We start from the raw sequence: 26,230 nt of genomic DNA on the forward strand, positions 1-26,230 counted from the left end.
ATAATATAACTAGGTACTAACATAGGTAAAGTTGATCCAGGGAAAATCCGATCGCCTATTGGGGGATCAGGAAGGATTTTTTTTCCCCTGCTGTAGCAAATTGGAGCATGCTCTGCTGGGTTTTTTTTTTCGCCTTCCTCTGGATCAATTGTGGGCATAAAATTGGGTATCTGGATTGTACGATTATTTTTTTATTTTATTTATTTGTTTTTAAGGTTGAACTGGATGGACTTGTGTCTTTTTTCAACCTGACTAACTATGTAACTATGTAACTATGTAACTTGGCAAACTCAACTACTAATGCAAAGGCTATATTCTTTAGTTGATTGATACTTTTGATACTTCCTCTGTCTCAAGACTGCAAACTTTGGTGTAGTAAATGGAACATTACTGACACTGAAAATAATCCTTGACTACTAATCCAAGTTTTACTTTTCTCCAGTTTCCTAGAGCTAAGAGAAAAAAAATCGAATAGATAGAAAAAGATAAAATGCAGAAAGAGGAAAGTGAGACAATCAATCAGGAGACACTGGGAGAAAAAGCAAATCAAAAACGTACTCATGACAGCCTCTCGCCATCCATTGGAATACAGCTCATTCAAAGAAATGACCCGAGCAACAATGCACATGTGCAGTAGTATGAGGAGGACCTTGCCTGGATGGTTTGTTTGCCATGGCTGTGCAGTGCTGAGCAAGACTATACAGTGAAGATTGCAGAGAAGTCATTTACCAGATACGCTGCACTTGGGGCGGTAGGGGTTTACTTAAAGGACAACTTCAAAGTACTTAAAAAGCACTTAAAAATAAAACCTGTCCTTCAAAGAGTATAGGTCTGATAAGCATTCTTAACACATGAGGTTTTATACTACTATTTGCTTAAGCCTGGTACACACTGTTTTTTGTTTTTTTTCGCTCAACCCAGCGTGCTGAACAAAAAAAAAAAAGGAGGAGCTTGAGAGGAGCTTGCAGTGCTAACTATGTGATGTTGGTACAGTGATCTACCCTCTGAACTATTGTGTTCTGACAGGAGGTCGCTGATTAGATGTTGATCAGACACCTGTTTTCCAGCATGCCCTTTCAGCTAGCTTCTGTTGGACAGGCTGATGTACACACACAGGGCAAATGTTGGCTGGTTTCTGTTGAACCTACCAATACCAGACAATATTTGCCCTGGGTATGCCAGGCTTTAATCCCACAGCACCCAACAATAGCTGCAAAGATGGACAATCTTAATTGTAGGCAAGAGATGCAATTTCTGGTATCACAGTGCCAGGGCCGCCATCATGGGGATACAGGCAATACTGTCGTAAGGGACCTGAGGCTGAAAAGGTAGCATGATGGAGTTGCATGGATGAGGATGATGACTCTGGGTGGAGATAAGAGTTACATTGTGGAGAGCCTCTTCACTATGTAACTCCCATCCCCACCCAGAATCATCATCCTCATCCATTTTCACAATGCAGCTCCATCATCATCATCCATCCCTTTAGTATGCCCATGCATGCCCAGCATCATCAATCCCTCTAGTGTGCCCATCCACACCCAGCATCATCCACCCCTCTAGTATGCCTATCCACACCCAGCATCATCCATCCCTCTAGTATGCCCATTCACACCCAGCATCATCCATCCCTCTACTATGCCTATCCATGCCCAGCATCATCTATCCCTCTCCACAATGTATGCCCATCTACGCCCAGCATCATCCATCCCTCTCCACAATGTATGCCCATTCACGCCAAGCATCATCCATCCCTCTACATAATGTATCCCCACCCATGCCCTGCATCATCAATCCCTCTCCAGGATTCTGGGCGTGGGTGGGCATATATTGTGGAGAGGGATGGATGATGCTGGCCATACATTGTGGAGAGGGATGGATGATGCTGGGCGTGGGTGGGTATACATTGTGAAAGGGGATGGATGACACTGGACGTAGATGGGCATACATTGTGGAGAGGGATGGATTATGCTGGGTGTGGATGGACGATGCTGGGAGTGAGGGGGAAACATTGTGGAAAGGGATGGATGATGCTGGGCGTGGATGGATGATGCTGGGAGTGAGTGGGGATACATTGTGGAAAGGGATGGATGATGTTGGGCATGGATGGATGATGCTGGGTGTGAGTGGGGATACATTGTGGAAAGGGATGATGCTGGGTGTGGATGGGTTTACATTAAGTTGCAAGAGTGTTAAAATAAATGTGGGTGCACCGAAGGACTCAGCGGGTGGATTCGGTGAAACGGCCAGTGGGCAGGCCCTGGGGAATGTTAGTGGTCAGCCGCCCGGGGGGACCCAGGCCTATAGCTGTGTAAGGGACCCCAAAATTTCTGATGGCTGCCCTGCACAGTGCCTTGGAGGAAAGCTTTGCATAGTCTTGTCAGAAGGAATGGAATGTACATTTTGATACATCAACACAAGGTGGCAGGAGAATATTCAGACCCTGAACAATGAGAAGTGATATATATAAACAAGATTTTACAGTTTATTATCAGAACTGTCAGTGTCAATGACTCGCTTACCCATGGCTAGCATTGCAAGTGTGCCTCTCCCTTATGTAAATATTTCTTCCAGCTTCTTAGTTCTTTACCTGAATAGAACTATTAAGCCCTTGCCCTTACATTGAACCTGATATCTCATCTAATTACTCTCTGTGTACTCCTATAATCCACCCTGATCTACTGAGAATAGCATACCAAATTAAGCCATGATATATTAATCAGGGCATTATGAAATCAAAGACTATGGAAAACAAAAACCAAAAAGCTGCATGCTACAAAACTAGCAAAATTAAAAATGATAATAAAATACACGAGTGCTAGGCACAAAATGCATAAATATTGATACCTGAACCCGCACAAAAAGACAATAAAGATTAGCCACTCTCTATACTCAATAATGTAATTAAATTGCGATACCAATGAACCCAATTAATGTGAAATTTGTATCAATAAAAGAAAACAAAAGTTAATGTGAAGTAAAAGCAGCTACTCAAAACTCCAATTGACATAAATCAAAACTCTATATATGAGAGGAGCTCTAAGGCCCCTTTCACACGGGACAGATCCGTAATGATCCGCCCTGTGATGATCCGTTTGCTCAGCAGGATCGCTCCGTTTATCCCCGCTGAGGCGGCGGATGACAGAGCATGGACTGCCCTGTCAGATCTCCGCTTTCCTCTATGGAGTATCTATGGGGTATCGGATGAACACGGACCGTCTGTCCGTGTTCATCCGATCCGCTCTGCAGACGGATAGAAAAATAGGATTTTCCTCCGTCTGCAGAATCGGACCATAGCGGAGACGGACGATATCGGGTGTTCATCCGCAGACACCTGCTATCAGCAAACAGATGGATGAAATACAGACATACGGTCCGCATGTGTGAAAGGGGCCTTATAATTGTCCATCCAGAATGGTGCACGTGAACAAAAAAAGTCCATTCATAAGCAAAATATATTCAAATGGGATGAAATGTAGAGATTTGCTTCTTGAAATAACAATCGCCACTGTGCCATCACCTCAAGGAAAATAATTCACCAAATACGGCCTTCTAGAATAGTGACACAGAACTACAGTTATATTACTGCAATGTACACAGGACTTTCATACTTCAACCAAACACAGGATCCTATGTAAGATTCAAATATTAAGCAAGGTAGGGTATTTTTTCCTTATTAAGACAAATATATATATAATTAAACAAAGTCTGTATTTCTTTTATTACTAAAAGTTATAAAACATATATATATATATATATATGTAAAAAAAAAAATATATATATATATATATATATATATATATATATATATATATATATATATATATGGTAGTGAATGTGGCTTTCATCAGACATTCACTGGAAGTGAATCACTGTAATGTAAAAGCAATCAGGTAATGTAAAACATATTGGCAAGGAGGATATGCCTGCAGTGAATATTAGGTGAATATCACATGCACTTCGTTATAAATGAAGTTAAAGTGATTATAAACCTTCAGATTTGTTTTTGTTTTTTGTTTAAATAATATTGTCATACTTCCCTGCACTTTTCAACGGTTTTACACAAAGCAGCCCCAATCTTCTTCTTCTGGGGTCCCCCGCTGCTGCTCCTGTCTCCTCCTTTTCAGTGAATTCCCCCATAGAAAGACTCTTCCCATGGGGCACTCAAAATTGTGCGGGCTAAATTCTGAGCTGAGCTGCACCGCCTGCTTCCATAGACACAGACAGCATGGCTCAGCCCCGGCCCCTGCTCCCTCGTCACAGGATTTGATTGACAGCAGCAGGAGTCAATGGCCTCTGTGTCCTGTGCTCTTGGATACAGCGCTGGATTGAATTCATGATCAGGTAAGTATTTAGCAGGGGGGTGAGGGGGTGCGGAATCACAGAAGAATATAGGGATATTCTGCTTTATCAAGTGCTGATGTAGTCTGAACACAAAGCTGGCAAAATAAGGCACAATTTTGTGTGACCTCCTTTAAGTGGTTGTGAACCTCGGACATGAAATATAAACAAAGCAGCTCTGTTCCTTTGTGGTGTGTGAAAGCGATGGGGGTGGGGGGGGGGGGCTTGTCCAGTCCCTCCAATCAGCTCTCAGAACTCCCCTCACTGAGCTCTGCAGATTCAGCTCTCCACGCACTTTTTACAGAACTCTCTAACAAGCTGTGAATTCAGAACTTTGAACATATGTAGAGAAAAGACTGCAGATAAAAAAGGTACAACTTATGCAGGAGGATTCATTTCATTTCTGTCTATAACCTGGAGCCAGTCACTTCACTGGGTATATGAGGTGTGTCTAAAAAAGTTTGCTGAATGGTATCTGAAAACAAACAAGAATATACAAACAAATTACCGTTATTGGTCGGCAAAAATCACCATCCAGCAAAAGCCTCTTTAGGAATCAATCAGAGAACCACTGTCACACATTCTTGTATTGTCGCGGGGAAGATGGTGAACGCTATTCCATCGATTGCCGCTTGGATTCCAGATCGAACTGGTAGCACCAGGTCTCAATCCCAGTATTGATAGTTCACAGAAATTATGGATCCTGGTCACACATGGTAATGACATTTCCAGAGGTTTCCAATAATTTTGCTTTCTGTTCGTCTGTCAGCTTATGCGGCACAAACTGGGAACAGGTCTTCTGCCTACCCAAAGCTTTGCAGATGATGGGGTGCACCATGTCCTTGATAATGCCCAATTCAACCACCATCAATTGAAGAGTCAGTCGCAGATCTCGTGCCAGCATTTGTCGCACTCGCTTAATCATGTTTAGGGTTCTGCTTGTCGACGGCTGACCGGAACGTGGCTCATCCTCAGTCTGTCTTTCCCATCGCAAAAGTGCTTGAACCAGTCGCAAACACATCTTCTGCTTACGGCTTCTGTCCTGTACACTTATACCAACATTTCATGCATCTCCATCGTCTTTTTTTCCCATTTTTTAGCAGAACTTGATGTTCACTCATTGCTTCATTGCACTGTGACCCTACCTCTCACACTGACTATGTTCGACTGCCCGCAGTGGGTTTACCCTAACAGTCACGTGTACTCCACGCTAGGTGGTGCTTCTCGACGTGTCTCTGGATAACCATGGGCATGCATGCGCACCTGGTCCTTGCTGTTGATATTTCAGACCACTTACTGAACTTTTTAGACACACCTTGTATGTAATGCACACGACCGGACTTTCCGGCAGAAAAGGTCAGACGGAATCATTTCATCGGATATTCCGATCATGTGTGGGCTTAAGTGGACTTTTTTTTTTTTCAAAAAGTCTGACAGACGTAGAAATAGAACATGTTTTAAATCTTTCCGATGGAATCAATTCCTATCGGGAAAACCATTCGTCTGTATTCTAGTCCAGCGGAACAAATGCGACACAAGGGCAGCTACTGGCTACTGGCTATTGAACTTCCTTTCCGAGTCCCGTCGTACTTCATCGCGTTCTTTGGTGTGATCATGTGTAGGCAAGTCCGTTTGGTCAGAACTCCGTCGGAAAGACCGTCAGAATTTATTCTGATGGAAAGTCCGGTCGTGTGTACGTGGCATGAGGGTTTACAACCACTTTAATTGAATGGACCCAGGAACTACTGCAGCCCTTGTAACCCCTGTAGTCATGATCTAAGTTAAAAAAACAAGTCCTGCTTCGTATAATGTCCGTTCTTGTTTTATCTTCATTAAAGTCACCAAAGAACAAGTTATGAGATCGGACAACTCCCTAATGCCAATGGGTCTGGCAGATGCTCTACAGCACACTAGAATAAGCAGTTTTACAAGTCTGAAAACCTGTTCTAATTGTTTGTGTTCCTTGAAAATGTACTGTATTCTGTCTGCTATTGTTCCTTTTAAAGCTACGACCAAAAGGCTTTGCCTATACCACTTTCCTACTCTCTCCAACACCCTGTAATGTAAAGCATAAACACAAATACTTTTCTGAGACAAGCTCTCAGGTGCAAAGACTTGAATAGGAGTAGTCTGATTGCTCTTGTATATCTGAATTCTGTCTTTGCTGTATTAGCTCTATCAAAAGTACTGCAGTTCCATTCTGTATATATTGGGTCACTCACATAAAATAATGGACTTCATCAGGTAGGGTTGCTAGGGGCAACACGGATAGTAAAGTAACCTAGACAATGAGTCTGGAGATTGTACCTGTCTGGTGTTTAAATCATTTATATCTGTTTGGACGTAAAGGGTTGATAAGCTAAAGACAAAGAGGCTGTTCACTTTGCAAAGGAATTTTTACTTTGCAAGGTAATTTTCTCATAGCTTAGTGAATCTGGTAAAAATCCACATTGCAGAAGAAGATTACCCAGTCATGTGCAAGAAAAAAAAAAAGGTATTTTTGCTTGGATATGATTGGATGATTGAAATCAGCAGAGCTTCAGTAAACTAAGGGTAGATCGTTTTTTTATATTATATCTATAGCCAAAACGTTTTAAAGCTTTGGGAAGAGTGGGAAATAATTGGAAAAACTCCTGACAGGTTTGCTGCTATAAGAAGCTCTGCTCGAGAAATAACCTCACTTCCTGTCTGGTAAAAAGGTTGTCCCCAGGCAGTGGCGTTGTTAGGGGGAGGCTATTGGGGCTATAGCTCCGAATCTGGGGCCCATAGCCCTCAGTCTCTTACCGCAGGAGTCCCTGCCTATCCAGTGGGCTGTGGCCTCTCTGCAGCTGGGCCGTGGGTGTGGCGAGCAGGCAAGCTGCATGAGAGCCGGACAGGCAGATGAGAGAAGGGAGCAGGCGGACGGCCAGAGATAACATCATCTTTCTCCACCCGCACTGCATCACCGCTCTTCCGTCCTCACAGCTGGGCCTCTTCAAAGTCGGAGGTGTGGCAGAGAGGAGCGAGATTACATCATTTCTCACTGCCCACCCTGCATCACTGCACTACCGCCCTCACTCAGAATCGACAACTGCACCTGCCTCTGTGCTAAATGGACCAGTGCTGCCAGCCTGCCACCAATGCACCAATGCAGTGACAATGCACATTTGGTGGCACTGGCTGGCATGGTAAGTGACAATCCACATCTGGTGGCAGGCGACAGTGGCAAGTGACAATCCACATCTGGTGGCAGGCAACAATAGCAAGTGACAATCCGCAACTAGTGGCAGGCAACAGTGGCAAGTGGCAATCCACATCTGGTGGCAGGCGACAATAGCAAGTGACAATCCGCAACTAGTGGCAGGCAACAGTGGCAAGTGGCAATCCACATCTGGTGGCAGGTGACGGTGGCACGTGGTAATCTGCATCTGGTGGAAGATGACAGTGGCAAGTGACAATCCACATCTAGTGCCAGGCCACACTGGCAAGTAACATGCTGCATCTGTTGATAGGCGACGGTGGCAAGTAACAAGCTGCATCTGGTGGCAGGAGATGTGGCAAGTGACACCCCCAGGGCTCCCACTGATTCTACATTATGGTGAGTTGAACCACTTCATTATATATTACAATGTAACAATAGAAATAATGCGCTTCAATCACCCTAAAGCCATATCAACCATGGTGCCATGGTGATTGAAGCCCCAACACCAGCCCTTGCCCGTGAAAAATTGCTCACCCCCCCACCCCCGGACCTGCAAAAAGGTTTATGACCACTGCTATGGGCTTTAGCCCCAGTTCTTTTGCAGACCCAGCAACGTCCCTGTGAGGAGAAATCAGTGAAGTATTATATACCCTACCTGAACTTGGAGGCCCTCTTGAAACATGACTGAGATCCAGTAGCGAAGCCAAAAAGTAGAAGTGAATTGGCTAAAAGAAGTGTAACCAGGGGCAAACTAGTTGGCAAAAGTATGTACTCCAGATAACACCAGAGTGTGAAATCCAAATTGCATTTTTACAACTTCAACTGTACTTGTGTTCATTAAAATAAATGTATTAATATACACTATTATTATTCAGTACTCTGCTGGACATTGTGAGACCACTGACCAAACTGGTAGCACACATAATTGGTAAAGTAAAGGTACCTGAGATCTTAAAGTGGTTCTAAAGGCAGAAAGGTTTTTACCTTAATGCATTACATAGTTACATAGTAGGTGAGGTTGAAAAAAGACACACGTCCATCAAGTCCAACCTATGTGTGTGATTATGTGTCAGTATTACCTTGTATATCCCTGTATGTTGCAGTCATTCAGGTGCTTATCTAATAGTTTTTTTGAAGCTATCGATGCCCCCCCCCCCCCCCGCTGAGACCACCGCCTGTGGAAGGGAATTCCACATCCTTGCCGCACTTACCGTAAAGAACCCTCTACGTAGATTAAGATTAAACCTCCTTCTTCTAAATTTAATGAGTGCCACATGTTTGGTTAAACTTCCTTCCATGAAAGAGTTTTATCCCTATTGTGGGGTCACCAGTATGGTATTTGTAAATTGAAATCATATCCCCTCTCATATCCCCTCTCAAGAGAATAAGTTCAGTGCTCGTAACCTTTCTTCATAACTAATGTCCTCCAGACCCTTTATTAGCTTTTTTGCCCTTCTTTGTACTCGCTCCATTTTCAGTACATCCTTCGTGAGGACTGGTGCCCAGAACTGGACAGGATACTCCAGGGGCGGTCAGACCAGAGTCTTGTAGAGTGGGAGAATTATCGCTTTATTCCTGGAGTTAATCCCTTTTTTAATGCATGCCAATATTCTGTTTGCTTTGTTAGCAGCAGCTTGGCATTGTATGCCATTACTGAGCCTATCATCTACTAGGACCCCCAGGTCCTTTGCCATCCTAGATTCCCTGAGAGGTTCTCCCCCTAGTGTATAGATTGCATTCATATTTTTGCCACCCAAATGCGTTATTTTACATTTTTCTACATTTAACCTAATTTTCCATGTAGTTGCCCACCCCATTAATTTGTTCAGATCTTTTTGCAAGGTTTCCACATCCTGCGGAAAAGTTATTTCCCTACTTAGCTTAGTATTGTCCACAAATATAGAGATTGAACTGTTTACCCCATCCTCCAGGTCGTTTATGAACAAATTACTGTATTTATCGGCGTATAACATACCCTTTTTATTCCCCTTAAAATCGGGGGAAACTCGTGGGTGCCTGTTATACGCCGATCCCTGCCAATCTCTGCTGATTATGAGCGGAGCGAGCGCCGTCGATATACACATAGCCGAGTGTACTCGGCTAGGCTCGGCTCTGCTCACAGTCACACCCGGGCGGGACTGCGAGAGGAGCCGAGAGGAGCTGAGCCTACCCGAGTACAATCGACTTTGTGTATGTCAGCGGCACTCGCACCTCTCTGCACACAGTCAGCGGAGATCGGCGCCAATTTTAAATAGCCTGCAATGAGGCTGGGCAATGCTGCAATGACACAAGGCTACAAAGACAGAAGGCTGCAATGACACAAGGCTGCATAGACACTGGGCAAGGCTGCAATGATGGATAAGGCTGCATTGATGGGCATTTAAATGTATGTTTTTTTCGTTAAACTTCCCTCCTAAAAGTTTTTTTCCTTAAAATTCCCTCCTAAACTTGGGGTGCGTGTTATTGGTCCCAGCACAGAACCCTGGGGGACCCCACTACCCAGCCCTGACCATTCAGAATATTCTTCATTTATCACCACCCTCTGAACTCGCCCTCGTAGCCAGTTTTCAATCCATGTACTCACCCTATGGTCCATGCCAACAGACCTTATTTTGTACAGTAAAGGTTTATGGGGAACTGTGTCAAATGCTTTTGCAAAATCAAGATACACCACATCTACATCTAGTAATGCATTAAGGTAAAAAAAAAAAATCTGCATGCAGGCACCCCCTTATACTTATCTGAGCCTGATCTCGATCCTGCAATGTGTACAAGAGCAGAGGCTCTCACGGCTGGCTCCCTCGTTATTGGCTCAGACACAGCAGCTGAAGCAGGACACCTAGCACTTAGGAAGAAGAGAGGGGAGACGCATGGCGGAAGCCACTGGAGGAGCGGACACCGGAGCTGCTGCTCACACCTCACCACCAGCCGTGCTGGAGGGAACATCAGAACCGCTGCTCGCACCTCGCCATCCACCCTGCTGGAGGGGACACCAGAGCCGCTGCCCGCACCTAGCAACCTAGATGGGGCCCACCCGCTGTGCTGGAGGGACCCTGGAGCAGCTTCTTGCACCCCACCACCTAGATGGTGTAAGAACTGACTGGCAGACAGTGGGGAGGTTCACTAGTGCCGCAGGCTGCTGGGGGGTGGGGGTTGGTAGTGCCGCACAGCCGGCCTCTTGGGGTGGTGGTTGTTCACCACCCCCCAAAAAAAAACAACAGGGGGGGTTGAAACTTGAACATTACCAAAATCTTGCTTGCTTATTGGGAACTGTCAGTCAGCCTCACCCAGATGCATAATGAAAGAGACTGGCTTATATTTCATTGCTAAGGTAGAATGGTAAGTTTGTGAATGCTGATAAATCTTTTTAGCATATCCGCCATCAGGTGGGTGGGAAAAATAGAAGGGGAGTGGCAGGGGCAACTTTCCTCAGCTGCAGTGAATGCTGGAATGTGTAGCGCACAGGAAAGTACTTGTGTACTTGTTCCTCCACAAGAGCCTGCATGGTCAGTTAGTGAGTAAGCACCCACTATTTTGGTTGGATTTAGCAACATATTAAGGAGACGCTCACACTGGGACTGGTTTAAGTGAACCATGCCTGAGTTTACTTGTCCCCTCTCCCTACTCCTATGCTGGTCTGCACTCATACTAGACTTTAAACAAGTAGTCCCAGGAACACATATTACCACCCCTGCTGCTAACCAGATCAGTGATCCCTGCTTCTGTACATAGTCATTTATGGAGAGTTCTAAGCTCTGGCATGGTTTGTACTTACACTGCAGCAAACTGCTCAGGACCATAAGTGGAACAACCACCGGGGAAAACTTTTCAAAGAGCTCCTAGGGTCAGTGTGCTTAGCTGATCCTGGGTGCTGTTCGGAGCACCCACACTACACAAACGAACAGGCCCAAGGGGCTAAATTGCAGCCAGGACTGGTTCAAAGTGCTGGTGTGAGAACACACTTAAATTAACACAACCTCAACTGATGGGGAATAAAAAAGCTTTAGAATGTATTTGTACTCATAGACCTCTACTCTGCATATTTTCTGACTTGGAATAATTATTATTATCATTATTATTATTATTATTATACATGATTTATATATCACCAACTGTTTACGCAATGCTTTACAATATATAGGGGGGACAACACAAGTACAGTTCAATACAAAAGGTACAGGAGGGCCCTGCTCATAGAGCTTACATTCTAAAGAGAGGGGGTGTTACAAAAAGGTAATAGCTGCATAGAATTTGATGGGAATTAGCTATAAATGTTGGTCCATTACAGCATTGTTGGAGCATTTTAGATGGACAAAAATCAGCCTCTATTGGATATTTCTGCTGGAAAGTTTATGTAATATGATAATAAAATCACTATGAAAAGTAGCAATCAGCCAAAAAATAAATCAGTTAATTAACTGAACACATGTTTTAATGTTAAAATAAATCTAATAGAATAATAAATTGTGAGATGTCTAATCTTTTGAAGATGGGCAATTATCAGATCTTTCCTCATTAATATTGAGACCTGCCAGTGTATTGACAGATGAAAGCTGCTCATTCATAGAAAGCTTAAATTAGGTAGTTTTACCATTTGCCATTGTTATATGATATTTATAATTTTTAAAGGCAGCAGAGAAACTTTGGATATTAGACAGTTGGGAGGGTTGATGGATTTATACTAGAACCTTATTGCTAATATTGTTCATTTATATCAGGGATATGCAATTAGCAGACCTCCAGCTGTTGCAGAAATACAAGTTCCATGAGGCATAGCAAGACTGACAGCCACAAGCATGATACCCAGAGGCAGAGGCATGATGAGACTTGTAGTTTTGCAACAGCTGGAGGTCCGCAAATTACATATTCCTGATTTATACTGTTCACTGCTTGATCTGAAGCTTGGCCGATTAATTAAAAGGCTGAATCAGTTGGAATAAAGCCTAACTAGACGATGCGATTTTGCAGGAAAGAAAATTGCTTGATTACCCCATCAACACTGTCAACACGGTCAGAGGTGGGTAATCGCTCCTCTGTATGCAGACAAACTCTGTGCTATGGCTGACAATATGGCTGACTACCAGCAGCCAGTTTGTATGCAGCCAAAATGCCCCAAAAACGATGAGCAGATATACGTGAACAGCAGTGGTGCCTGCAGGGCTGCTGTTAGAAATTATGGGGGTCATTACAGCCTACCTGACAGCCCCTCCACCCCTAGCGAGAAGTGACTGAGGACATAGATTTATCAGTTGCTTTCTTTGCAGCCTCAGTTGCAAAGATGAATGAATTGGAAGCGCTCTGAAGCTTCTTTCACATTCACAAACACAGTTTTGTTATGCTTCAGTGATGAATGGACACACTGTGTTCATTTAGAAATGGAAGGGGTCAATGAATTATATATTTACTGGCCCATTGCCCGCTCTCCATCCATACTGAAACATCCCCTTATGCCCACAGCAGCTTCCGGCAGAAGAGGAGGGAGGCTGGAAGCACTGAGGGGGAAAAGGGCATACAGGGGGGCCCAGACAACAGATGGAAGGGGTGCATGTGCTTGAACCAATCCTCTGCAGTGCAGCCAGAGGGAGAAGCTGTCAGCATTGCAGGGGAAGGCAGAAGAGGACTGGTGTCTGCAATATGACAGTACAGCCGGCCCTTCTGCTCAACAGGTGCCTGGGCCCCCTCTTTTGAACTGATGGGGCCTGGGCCCAGTACAGGAGGGCTGGCTTTACTGCCTGATCAGCGGCCCTGGCGCCTGCCATTGATTTGTAACATACAAATCTGACAGCTGCTGCTAGTCACACAAAAGTGTTGATTTATTATAGGCAAATATATACTGTGCACTGCCAGTGCACTTGCTCCAGAGCTTAGTAAAATGAGGCAAAGCTTCACTTTGCAAAGAATACTCAATCACATGCAAGGGAAATAAAAGAACAGAATTTTTTGCTTGAACATGATTGGATAATAGAAATCAGCAGAGCTTTCCCTCATTTCAGAGATTCCCCTCAAATCTAGAGCAACTGCACTTGCAGTGTACAGTATATTTGCCTTTGAGTAAATCAACCTCATTGTGTGCACAAACAGCGTTTACAAAACCCCTGGCCGCAGATATTTGGTCGTCTAAATGTAGCTTTAGCCAATACTGTGAATGGCCAGTTCTGATAAATGTGTCACCTCAAATGCCTAGACGTACTGGGCAAAGCTTTATGTGTACAGTATGTGTACTGTAAAGCTGACCATACAAATGGTAATCTGATCAAATGTTCAAATTTTTAATTCAATTTTTCAAAAATCAAAAAAAAAAGCCAAGAGATGGGATTGCAATGGACCGGATTGATGTGACGGAAAAATCAGGACACTTCCCATAATATTGCTGCAGTTTTTTTTCTTATTTTGATTCCATTTCAGTTCAGTCTCAATTTCCCAATATGATTGAGAGGCTGAGCCAAGTGCCAAACCTGGATTGGCTCTTGTGAAGTCACCCAACAGTGGACTTAAACCTGCTATCAGTTGAATCTGGGTAACAGAAGTGCAGAACTTACTGCACTCTTGTGACCCACAGGAAAAGTATGGCAAAAAGAGCTTTGGCCATGATTTTCCTTTAATGCAGAAGAGACATTGAATGTCTCTACTACAATAAAATCCTGCCTGTTCTCAACTGATTTCTTTTTAGGTTAAAGGCATTGTAAAAGTTTGTGTTTTTGCACCTTAATGCATCTTAATGCATCCTAGCCCCCAGCCCCCCCCCTCCCGTTTTACTTACCCGAACCCTCGAATTTGACCCAGCAGGGACACGCTGTCTCTCTGCCCAGGGTTCTCAGCTCTTGATTGGATAGATTGATAGCAGTGCAACCATTGGCTCCTGTTGCTGTCAATCAAATCCAATAATCCAATGACGCAAGCTCTGGGGAGCTGCACTCGGCCTCTATGGACGCCGAATTCTGGACTCAGGAGCACGCCCACAAGGTAACCCCCTCGGGGAAGCACTTCTGGGGGACCCCAGAAGAACAGGTTCCGGGCCACTCTGTGCAAAACAAGCTGCACAGTGGAGTATGTAAGTATGTAAGTATGATATGTTTGTATGTAAGTATGATATGTTTGTTATTTAAAAAAAAAAAAATTGCTTTACAATCACTTTAAAGTTCTACTTTACTACTGCCAGAAAACTTTTGCTTACCTTCTTTATTGGTGTCCCCAGAATAAATCTCCTTATTGTCACCCAATGTATTCATACAGTTGATGTTAAATCAAAATAAAAGGACACCCTTACAATTTAGGGTTAACAAAATCCCTACTTGATATTCTTTCTCCATTACATGCAATAGCTCGGAAGTATAATGTTTCAGAGATGATCTTTTACAAGCTTTTGTTGAAAATTATACCTTTGAAAGCATTCTCTTCTTTTCTCAATGTGAAAACAATAGGAGGCTGTGGAGAACACACCTTTTATACTTACAGAAATCTAGGACATTAGACTGACTTGTGACTGATATATATTATAATCTCTTCAGTTCTGGGGCTACTTTTATCATTAAGGTGTATATTTAGCTAACATTTTGGAATTTTGGATAGTGTGCCAAATAATTAGACCCCCCCCCATCAGATTTGTATTTCTATCAGGGCTCAGTTGTAGAGATGCCCCTCTCTGTCATGGTGATAACTGTTTCAGTGTGTCAGGGTAGGCAACCTCGGCCCTCCAGCTGTGGTGAAGCTCCAAGTCCCATGAGACATTGCAAAACCCTGACAATTGCAGTTATGACTCCTAAAGGCAGATGCATTAATCTGATTTATGGTTTCAAAACAGCGGGCGTGCTGAGGTTGCCTATCCCTAAAAATGTCTAACTAACTAAAAAGTCAAAGTCTTATTTAACCACTGTGGTACACACTCGAAAAGAGCTATTGCAATACCATTGCAATTAGAACTGTTTCACCAGACAGGAGGTGAGGGGAAAATCTGCAACAAGGTTTTATGTGAATTTATGCGAATTTGTGTTGGAAACTCTTTTGTGTACCTTAAAACTCCCACTTATTATTGTCATGTTTGGTTAGGTGTTAATACATTAGGGTGATGGTACATTCCCATTACAGGGCACTTCATGGATTCAACGGCTATCTTATAGGTTTAGTAACAAAAGGCTGACAGGTGTCCTAGTCCTGGCTTATAGGAGTTCTATTGTTAAGTTTCTATAAACCCTAAAAATTAACTTGGTCTGTGAAATATATAATTGAAAGTGCTGTGTTATATCTTTTTGGCAAGTGTAAAAATCCCAGTTGATCCCATCAGCTGATAATTTCCTGTTCTCTCTGCCTGTACTGCAATCTTATCATCAATTACATTGTTCTTGTTTTTTTTTTGTTTTTGTTTTTTGTTTTTTTTACTCTGAGGACTACAAAGATTCTCCCCCTATGTTACGGTGAAGCCTCTCGGCAGCTATGGGCTATGGATGGCCATCATAAAACACAGTACTTCCTTGTTCGCCCACAAAACTGCAAAGAAACTACACCTTAATCCCAAAAAGTCATGGAACATGTAGTTGTAGTATATGCTGTGTGCTGCGCACCAGAAGATCCTCCTGGTGCCCAGACATAGCAAGAAGTTTAGGAGAGAAAATCATGATGTCACAGGTATTAAATGTAATGGGCATCGTAAAATATATATCGTATTTAGTGGAAACATGTTAATCTTGAAATTGAGCCTTAATGTAAAAAACATATAATACAATTCATTGTATATTAGTGTGATCAGTAAATTGGAGCTAACAGGAAGAATTTACCACCCAAAGGCCCCCCCCCCCCCCCATGACAAAATAATTTTCAACAATGATTATAAAAGTAAATAAATAATAATAATTGCCAGAAAAGAAACATAGACTGTAAAAACTATAGTGTCTCATTATACTAAAAAGTGCTCTCTTACAATGCTGGTTCGATGTAGGGGTTACCCCTTATGTTGAATGTCAATGCAAGATGTCTTCCTTACAGTGATGACCAGCATAGGTGGGGTATTATGCCTTGTACACACGATCGGACATTCCAACAACAAAATCCGTTTTTTCTGACGGATTTTGTCCTAAACTGGTGTTGCATACAAGCGGCCAGACAAAGTTGTCGGAAAATCCGATCGTTCAGAACGTGATGACGTTCGTTCATTATGATGGGACTACTTTGAGGCTACTAGCCAATAGCTTTGGTCTCGTAATTTGATCTGAGCATGCGTGACACTTTGTCCAATCGGAATGCTCAACAAACGAACGTAAAAAGTCAGATCGGATTTTTTTATCTGAAAATTTGAGGTCCTGCTCAAATTTTTTCCGTCAGAATATCCGACAGAAAAAGTCCGATAGAGCCCACACACGATCGGATTTTCAAACAATATAATCCGATCGGACCTTTTCTGAAGCAATTTCCGTGTGTTCAAGACATTAGGAAATCGCTGGAGAAACCCTAGGTTTCCACAGAGCCCTGGTTGAGAAACCTTGATCTATAATATACATAAGATATTGGAAAGTAAAAGCAGAGCCCCTTCCGTCTAGTTTAAAATTAAAGGCCTTAGAATCTTATGTGCCACTATAGGTAAGGCTAGGTTCACACCGCTGCGGCTGGGAGACCCGGATGTGATTCGTACTGCACTGCAGTGCAAATCACATCCAATCTCTGTGCGATGCGAGTTCAGCCATACAGATAGTATGGCTGAATTCGCATCGCACCAGCCGCAAACTTGCGCGGGACCCTTTTTTTGGTCCGCAGCAGAATCGGATCGCATGGGTGTTCACACCATGCGATCCGATTCCTGTCCGAGTTTGCAGATCGCACTGCGATATGCAAACTGATCTGGGGGTGTCATTAAGGTTTCACTGACACTCCCAGCAGTCCGCATAGGGCAGTGTGAACTGCCGGCGGGAGGCATGCGATGCGGGAACCCGCCGCGGATTTGCGGCGTTCCCGCATCGCTTCAGTGTGAACCCAGCCTAAAACAGATACTATTTTCTGTGAAACGCCAGAGCCTTTCCCATGATACATCGAGGTGAGAACCTCATATTCAGGGATTACAGATCAATATTACAGTGCTGTGTCCCCAATGCATACAGAAGCAGGTACTTCCATTGTGCAGATAAAATAAAGATTATCTCTAATGGGGAGAGGAGAGGTTTAAGTCTTGTTGTAGAGTAAATTAAATAATACTATACATACACAAGACATAATTATTTTATTTTATATTTTTTTTATTATCCATGTCTTATAAAACCATTGATGCTCATAAAGTCCCATACACACTATCAGTTTTTCCTTAGATTTACCAAAACCATGTAGTGCAAGGGTCTGCCTGATTGCATACAAATTGAAATTCCTAAGGTTTGACCTCATATTATATAGTTTTGGTAAATCTGAAGGAAAAACTTAGCAGAAAACTGATAGTGTGTATAGGGCGTAAGACATATTTTACCTATTTTTGCACTATAAACAGGACCTGAATGTCATTAATAAAAAATATCCTTAGTTATCACTGAAATAATTCTCATGTGTTGTGCCTACTGTTAATGGGTCTATAAAACTCATACTATATATTTGCCACCAAATGATAGGAAATATATTTCCTATCATTGGTGTATAATTATTATAATGCTTACAGTGAAAAGCTTATATGTAATTAAGGCAGAAATACTTCCAATAAAACTTGACAGTAAACTAATGTGACTGTTTAACAACAGATCAACCCAGTGAAGCTAGAATGCACTTGTACTGGCGTGCCCCCAAAAAGCTTTGAAGCCATTGCTTTGTCTAGATGAACATCCAAACTGGGCCTTTTATTAAAGATGAATTTTATGATGATCTACACCTCCCACTTCAAAGCCTCCTGGCAGGAAATATAAAACACCCATTTTTCGAAATAATCACGTACCACATGGTATACATCTGCAGTTAAAAGATGAGATTTCAAAGCATGATTTTAAAAAAAAATGAGACATTAACTGCGCAGCAACCAAAGATTAGCGTTAAAATTTTTGCCAAAAAAGGGTTACCAAAAGCTGATTTGCCATTCAGCAAGACCAAACCTTTTAAAAGCAGCAATACATTTCCATATACTGATGATGAAATTTACCCAGCAAACTATCAGAAGCCAGTTGGGACAGTATGGTGGTTAATAGTAAGTTCTGTATTTTTGCAGAATTTTTGTCTTTGGTTCAGTTTCTACCAAGAATAATATCTGCATTAAAGCAGAGTTCAACCCTAAAGTGTAACTTCCACTCATCGGAACCCTCCCCCCCTCCGATGCCACAGTTGGCACCTTTCAGAGGGGAGGGGGTACAGATACCTGTCTAAGACAGGTATTTGCACCCACTTCCGGGCATAGACTCCCATGGGAGTCTATACCTCTTCCTGTCCCGGGGCGTTGTCTGCTGGGACACACACGGGTCCCAGATACAGTGCGAGCCATTCCCATTGTGCTGCGTGACTCGCGCATGCGCAGTAGGGAACCGGGAAGTGAAGCTGCAACGCTTCACTTCCTGATTCCCTCACCGAGAATGGCGGCGGCGGCAGCAGAGAGCCGAGCGTTCGATCGGCCTCAGCTGCCGACATCACTGGACCCTGGGACAGGTGAGTGTCCATTTATTAAAAGTCAGCAGCTATAGTGTTTATAGCTGCTGGCTTTTCATATTTTTTTTCTGGTGGACTCCCTCTTTAAGTTTGTACCATCAATCAGAGTGGGTTTCCCCTTGGTACCCCGGTTTGCAGTAATGTTCGTTACTATGCCACCAAAAGTGTTAGAGTGAAAGATTCTTTGCTTCATAGACTGTTCTGTTTTGTTCCATATATTCTTCAATACAATGTAGAATATGGAGAGAGGTACGGTACTGTGCAAAGGTTTTAGACAGATTTGAAAAAAATGCCGTAAATCAATAATGCTTCCAGAAATAGAAGTGTTAATAGTTTATTTTTTATCAAATAACAAAATGGAAAGTAAATGAACAGAAGAGAACTCAAATCAAATCAATATTTGGTGTGACCCCCCTTTGCCTCCAAAACAGCATCAATTCTTCAATTTTTCCAGGTACACTTGCACACAGTTTTTGAAGAAAATCAGCAGGTAGGTTGTTCCAAGCATCCTGGAGAACTAACCACAGATCTTTTGTGGATGTAGCTGCCTGAAATCCTTATGTGTCTTCATGTAATCCCAAACAAACTCGATGTTGAGATCTGTGGAGGCCACACCATCACCTGTCAGGACTCTTTGTTCTTCTTCACACTGAAGATAGTTATTAATGACATTAGCTCTATGTTTGGGGTCTGCAAATGGAGTTAGAGATTTGGTCAGGATCAATGATGTCCTCAGTGCTGGAAAAATACAGGCAGATACTTATCCATCATGTCAAATCATCAGGGAGGTGTGTGGTTGGCCCCAAATTCATTCTGCAGCAGAACAATGAGCCTAATCATACAGTCAATGCCAAAAAGTACTATCTTCAGTGTAAAGAACAACAAGGAGTCCTAGAGGAAATCAAGAATTAATGCTGATTTGAAGGCAAAGGGTGTTCACACCAAATATTGGTTTGATTTGGATTTCACTCCTGTTCATTTACTTTTCATTTTGTTAATGGCTAAAAATAAACTATTAACACTTATATATAGGTGTTGGTTTGGCCTCCACAGATCCCTGATCTCAACATTGAGTCTGTCTGAGATTACATGAAGACCGTAAGGCAGCTACATCCACAAAAGATCTGCGGTTAGTTCTCCAAGATGCCTGGAACAACCAACCTGCTGATTTCCTTCAAAAACTGTCTGCAGGTGTACCTGGAAAAATTTAAGAATTGATGCTGTTTTGGACCCAAAGGGGGGTCATGCTAAATATTGATATGATTTGAGTTCTCCTCTGTTCAACTATTAACATTTATACTTCTGAAAGCATTATTAATTTACAGAATTTTTCACATCTGCCTAAAACGTTTGCACAGTAGAGTGCACACCAGCCACTTTTTTAAGTACACTTGTTCAATTACTTGGTAACACAAATTGCTAATCAGCCAATCACATGGCGGCAACTCAATGCATTTAGACATCTAGACATTGTGAAGACAACTTTCTGAAGTTCAAACCGAGCATCAGAATAGGGAAGAATGGGGATTTAAGTGACTTTGAACATGGCATGATTGTTGGTGCCACACGGGCTGGTCTGAGTATTTAAAAAAAAATCTGCTGATCTATTGTGATTGTCACGCACAGTCATCTCTAGGGTTTACAGAGAATGGTCTGAAAAAGAGAAAATATCCAGTGAGCAGCAGTTGTGTGAATTAAAATGCCTTGTTGATGTCAGAGGTCAGCGGAGAATGGGCATACTGGTTCAAGATTATAGTCAGTAACTCAAATAACCACTTGTTACAACCAAGATATGCAGAATATCATCTCTGAATGCACAACACATTGAACCTTGAAGCAGATGGGCTACAGAATCAGAAGACCAGATGCCACTCCTGTCAGCTAAAAACAGGAAACTGAGGCTACATTTTAGACAGGCTCAACAAAATTGGACAATAGAAGAAGGGAAAAACGTTGCTGGTCTGATGAGTCTTGATTTCAGCTGCGACATTCAGATGGTAGGGTCAGAATTTGGCATAAACATGAATCCATCCTGTCTTGTATCAGTGGTTCAGGCTGGTGGTGGTGGTGTAATGATGTGGGGGATATTTTCTTAACACACTTTTGGCCCTTTAGAACCAATTGAGCATCATTTAAATGCCACGGTCTACTTGAGTATTGTTGCTGACCATGTCCATCACTTTATGACTACAGTGTGCCCATCTTCTGATGGCTCCTTCCAGCAGGATAATGCACCATGTCACAAAGCTCAAATCATCTCACCACTGGTTTCTTGAACATGGCAAGGAGTTCACTGTACTCCAATGGCCTTCACAGGCCCCAGATCTCAATCCCATATAGCACCTTCGGAATGTGGTGAAACGGGAGATTGGCATCATGGATGTGCAGTCGACAAATCTGCAGCAACTGTGTGATGCTTTCATATCAATATGGACCAAAATCTCTGAGGAATGTTTCCAGAAACTTGCTAAATCTACTCCACGAAGAATTAAGGCAGTTCTGAAGGCAAAAGGGGGTCCCACCCAGTACTAGCAAGGTGTACCTAATAAAGTGGCCAGTGAGTGTATATAACGAAAGAAGGAAAAAGCTGCTAGTTAAATAAAAACTACAGCCTAGCTCACAATTGCCCCTCATTTGGAGGGACTGACCCTCTTTTGAGACGACATGCTTTTGTCCCTTGGGCAGCCCCAGTCGTCTCTCTTTTTGGTCTGATGTGCAGATCTCCATTCAAAAAGAACTATTTTACAACCAAAAGAATTATGCAGCATTAACCCCCCCCCCCCCCCCGAGCCTGACCACCAACATTCCCCAGGCCTGCCTATGGGCCATCCCACTGAATCCACACACCGGCCACCTCACCTGTATGCACTTAGCCTTCCTCCTTAATCCTGTATATATGTCAGCCCCCCTCAATCCTCTATATATGCCAGCCCCCACACACCTTTATATATGTCAGCCTCCCCACACCTATATATATGCCAGCCACTCTTACACCTGTATATATGCCAGCCCCCACACACCTGTATATATGCCAGCCTCCTTACACCTTTATATATTTCAGCCCCCACACACCTGTATATATGCCAGCCCCCACACACCTGTATATATGCCAGCCCCCTCACACCTTTATATATGTCAGCCTCCCCACACCTGTATATATGCCAGCCACCCTTACACCTGTATATATGCCAGCCCCCACACCTGTATATATGCCAGCCCCCTCACACCTTTATATATGTCAGCCTTCCCACCTGTATATATGCCAGCCCCCCTCCCACCTGTATATATGCCAGCCCCCACACCTGTATATATGCCAGCCCCCCCACACCTGTATAAATGTCAGTCCCCCCACCTGTATATATGCCAGCCCCCCTCCCACCTGTATATATATCAGCCCCACTATACCTGTATATGTGTCAGCCCCCCCACACCTGTATATGTGTCAGCCCCCCCCCCCCACACCTGTATGCATACCAGTCCTCCTCACACCTGTTTATATGTCAGCCCCACCCCACACACACCTGTATATATGCCAGTCCCCTCTGACATGTATATATGACACTCCAACCCCCCCCCCCCCCCCCACACACACACACATCTGTATATATATATATATATATATATATATATATATATATATATCAGACCCCCACACCTGTATATATGTCAGCCCCTTCACATCTGTTTATATGTCAGCCCTCCCCCTTGTATATATATATATATGTCAGCCCCACACATACACAAATCTGTAAACACACAAGCCTCTGGCCCCTCCCTGTACACAAACAGCCCCCTCCCTTTCCTTCACAGCCCCTACTTGTAAAGAAGGTCTTCTTATCTAGTCCCAGCTCATTTTCACAAAGCTGACATGTTGCTGACACAGAGGAGCACAGTACAGGCAGCTCACATGAGGGGTGCACATGCACATAGTAGCCAGAGGTGGCAATAAAGAGCTTGATGTCTGAGCTCAATGACACAAAGAGCAGCAGAAGATGCAAGATCATTTCTATAGTGCACAACACGGCTCAACTTCACCCATCCTGCCTTCTTCTGACCCCTGGGCCCCTTAAAGTTGTATCGGCCACCTCCACAAGAGCTCAGGAGATTGGTCTGCCACTTTTTGCACTGTTATTGAATAAGCCATAGAGGCTTACTTAAGGAGGAGAGAATCTTTACTCAAAATAGTGTATGAATATTCACTTCCATTTTCCCATTACGATCATTGAGGTAAATATTCACACTATTTATTTTTAGTGAACATTCTCAAAGCCTTCAGTGAATCAGACCAAACGTCTCCTCTTTTCCTACACATAGTAACCAGAACAAATGTCCATAACTAAATCTTGCAGTGTCATAAAATGGACAATAATTATATGTCTACTGCTGTTTCTCTTTAGTCCAAGAAATAATTACTACTCCCCTTAATTTGACAAAAATGACAAGACAATGAAAAATCTTAACCGAGACAGAGTACAGATATGTTTGAAATGCAGTCTTTGGCTGTTCATGACAGTATAAACTTACAGAACTAGTTCTTCCAGGTTAGGTTGGATAAGCTTGTCTTTTTATAGGCTGCCTGAGTCCACAGATGGGATCACTGAACTGTCATGTGTAATTTAAGAGGAACTTAAGTAAATTCCCAAAAGAGCTGTCACTAATGCTGTTACTTGTGAAAGAGGAAACAGGGATAAAGGTGCTATATCACCAGATACAGGTCTTCTTCTGGTATGTTATCTCATTCTAGCTTCATATTTATTCTTAACCTCTATTTCCATTACTTGAGTCAAAATGCTGGTAAAGAAGTACACATTGGGGGTTATTTACTAAAAGAAAATCCGCTTTGCACTACAGGTCCAGACAGGGACTGAGGTACTCACTATGGCCCTTCTGGCAGAAACAAGATGGACCCCATTCTCTGGAGGGTCTGCCGAAACAGATCCACCGAAGTACTTGGTGGGGCTCCCCTGAAGGGAGACCCCATGAGAGAGGGCGAAACAAAGCCAGAAGGCCATGTCCACCCCCTCCAAAGACTTTCAGGGTAGGCCCGAGGACCCACATCCTACCAGTCGTACAGTGACAAACGTGTAACACAATCAACGAAAACATACAAAAATCTTACAACACAGGGGTAAATAAATAGAAAGTGGGAGAAGGAAGTGAACGTGGCCATTGTGCATTACAGTGGCCGGCCCTTCGGCCAGGAATCAAAAATTCCTCTGCTGATATAGTGTCCAAATTGCTGCATGCTAATGTGCCTTTTCTCCTTCTCTGCCAAACCCATGCTGTCATCTTGCCTGTCAGATTCTTCTTACTTCTTCTCTGTTGACCCACCTCATCTCACACATGAGCTATCAACCTTTGGACTCACCTGTTGAAGAAAAAGCCTTTTTTTTGTCCCTGGGATCTTACCAAATCCCATAGTTTAGGAAGAAAAACTCCCTGGAAGGCACTGGTGGCGTAGCCTTCCCAGAAGGCATCTGTGGGACCCTGGCTACATCACCAGTACCTAAGTAGAAGCATGGATGATATCAAAGAACAGCATATTCTGTTTTATAGCAAATGCAATTCCTAATGTCTCACTCTCAAATTTTGTACAAATATGGAGACTATTACAGACATAGTATATCTGTGAATGACATACAGTAAGTTATTTTATATAAAGGTAACTTGTATTTTAATTTTACTAGCCCTTTAATATATCTGTTTAATTGCCATAATACTAATTAGCTCCTTATAAAGAATATATATTCATGTTGGTAGGTATGTCTGACATAAAGTACATACCTAAATAACTATACTAAGTCTCTAATGAACACCTGGCTGCAATTAAGGCATATAAAATAGACATTTGGTAGCAAAATGATGTTGTTTTTTCAGTTGAGTAGAATAAGTTTAGTTTGCACAGTCAAGAAAAGATAAAGACATACTGTCCATGTTAAATTCTGATGACGCTGTTGCAGTTTGTAAAAATCTATATTCACAAATGAACAGACGAGCATTCCATATATATGCAAATATAATACAAAGCATTTACATTTAGAAAAAATAAATACAAATTTAGAGAATTCAGCAAGCAACCATTATATCAGTTTTTGTCTAATGGAACAATGGAAGAAAGCTTTTAATCGACATATATTCCCCTCATTCATCACTTGGAAGATTGAAGTGGGTCCTGGCACTGCTTGAGGCATTCAAGGACAGCCAGTTGTATCACCACCCTTTGTTCTCAATGAGACATCTGCCTGCTCTTAATTATCATTACACAGACAGGCATAAAAGGGGCAAGATAATGTCAGTATCAACCTACCTTACAAACACAGGGCACTCTGCAGCAAGAACAATGGTCTTATCAGGCAGACAAAGTAAGTCACCTGCTATGCAGGTATAGCCAGGCTTCTGTGAGCGAAGGAAAAAAACCTCCGCAAGTTCTCTTTCCCTTACAGAATGTGAGTCACTCCTGTAGGAGGCAGGGGTGTGGAAAAGGGTGTCACCTGCAAATTCTTTCAACGTATTAAGGGCTTGTGTGTGTCACTTTTGCATTTTTTACATAACTGGCGATTCAGTGCTTACTAGTCAACAACAGTCACTACTGGTATTTATATAGCAGGCTGTGCATTTATATCTACTGTATATAGTATATATATATATATATATATATATATATATATATATACACAACAGCGCATTTGTAGGTAGAAAAACTTTTAGCTCATATGAGCATTGCTTGAGGGTAGATACAGAGAACTACCTGAAGAATGCTGCTTATCATGTTACAAGCTGTAAAGCTGGAGAATGATAGTATTCTTAAAAATTTTTAACCCTATGCTTTAGATAAGACAGCCTAAACACCAAAAAGGCTCTTGATGCTATCTCATAATATATCCTTGGGCCAGCAGAGCTTGCCAACCAGTTAGATGCTCAACGTATTACTGCAAAAGTTAAGGTATGTGTTTTTTTTCTGTTTTTTTTTACCTTGGACAGTTTAATCAGTGGCGGCCCGTCCATTGGGGGCGCACGGGCACCACCCTCCCTTTCCATGCCTCCAGCCCCCTAATCAACATGCAGGGAGCCAGACTCATGGATTGCAATGGGGGGGGGGTTTGAAGCACATGA

At 42.8% G+C, this 26,230-nt stretch overlaps 1 protein-coding gene across 8 annotated transcripts in view; it reads right to left on the reverse strand.

The window, feature by feature from the left end:
- The window catches only part of SCEL (sciellin), a 124,349-nt gene extending 98,774 nt beyond the window's left edge, over positions 1–25,575 (reverse strand). For all 8 annotated transcript variants that reach the window (XM_077483071.1, XM_077483073.1, XM_077483070.1 and 5 more), the window contains exon 1: positions 25,425–25,575. The gene's annotated coding sequence lies outside the window, so the exon portion shown is untranslated. The remainder of the gene's footprint in view (positions 1–25,424) is intronic.
- Between the last annotated feature and the right edge of the window lie 655 nt (positions 25,576–26,230).

This window comes from Lithobates pipiens, unplaced genomic scaffold (assembly GCF_037356315.1).
Source record: "Lithobates pipiens isolate NorthernLeopardFrog02 unplaced genomic scaffold, aLitPip1_a1.2 Scaffold_16, whole genome shotgun sequence".
Classification (NCBI taxonomy): Eukaryota; Metazoa; Chordata; class Amphibia; order Anura; family Ranidae; genus Lithobates; species Lithobates pipiens.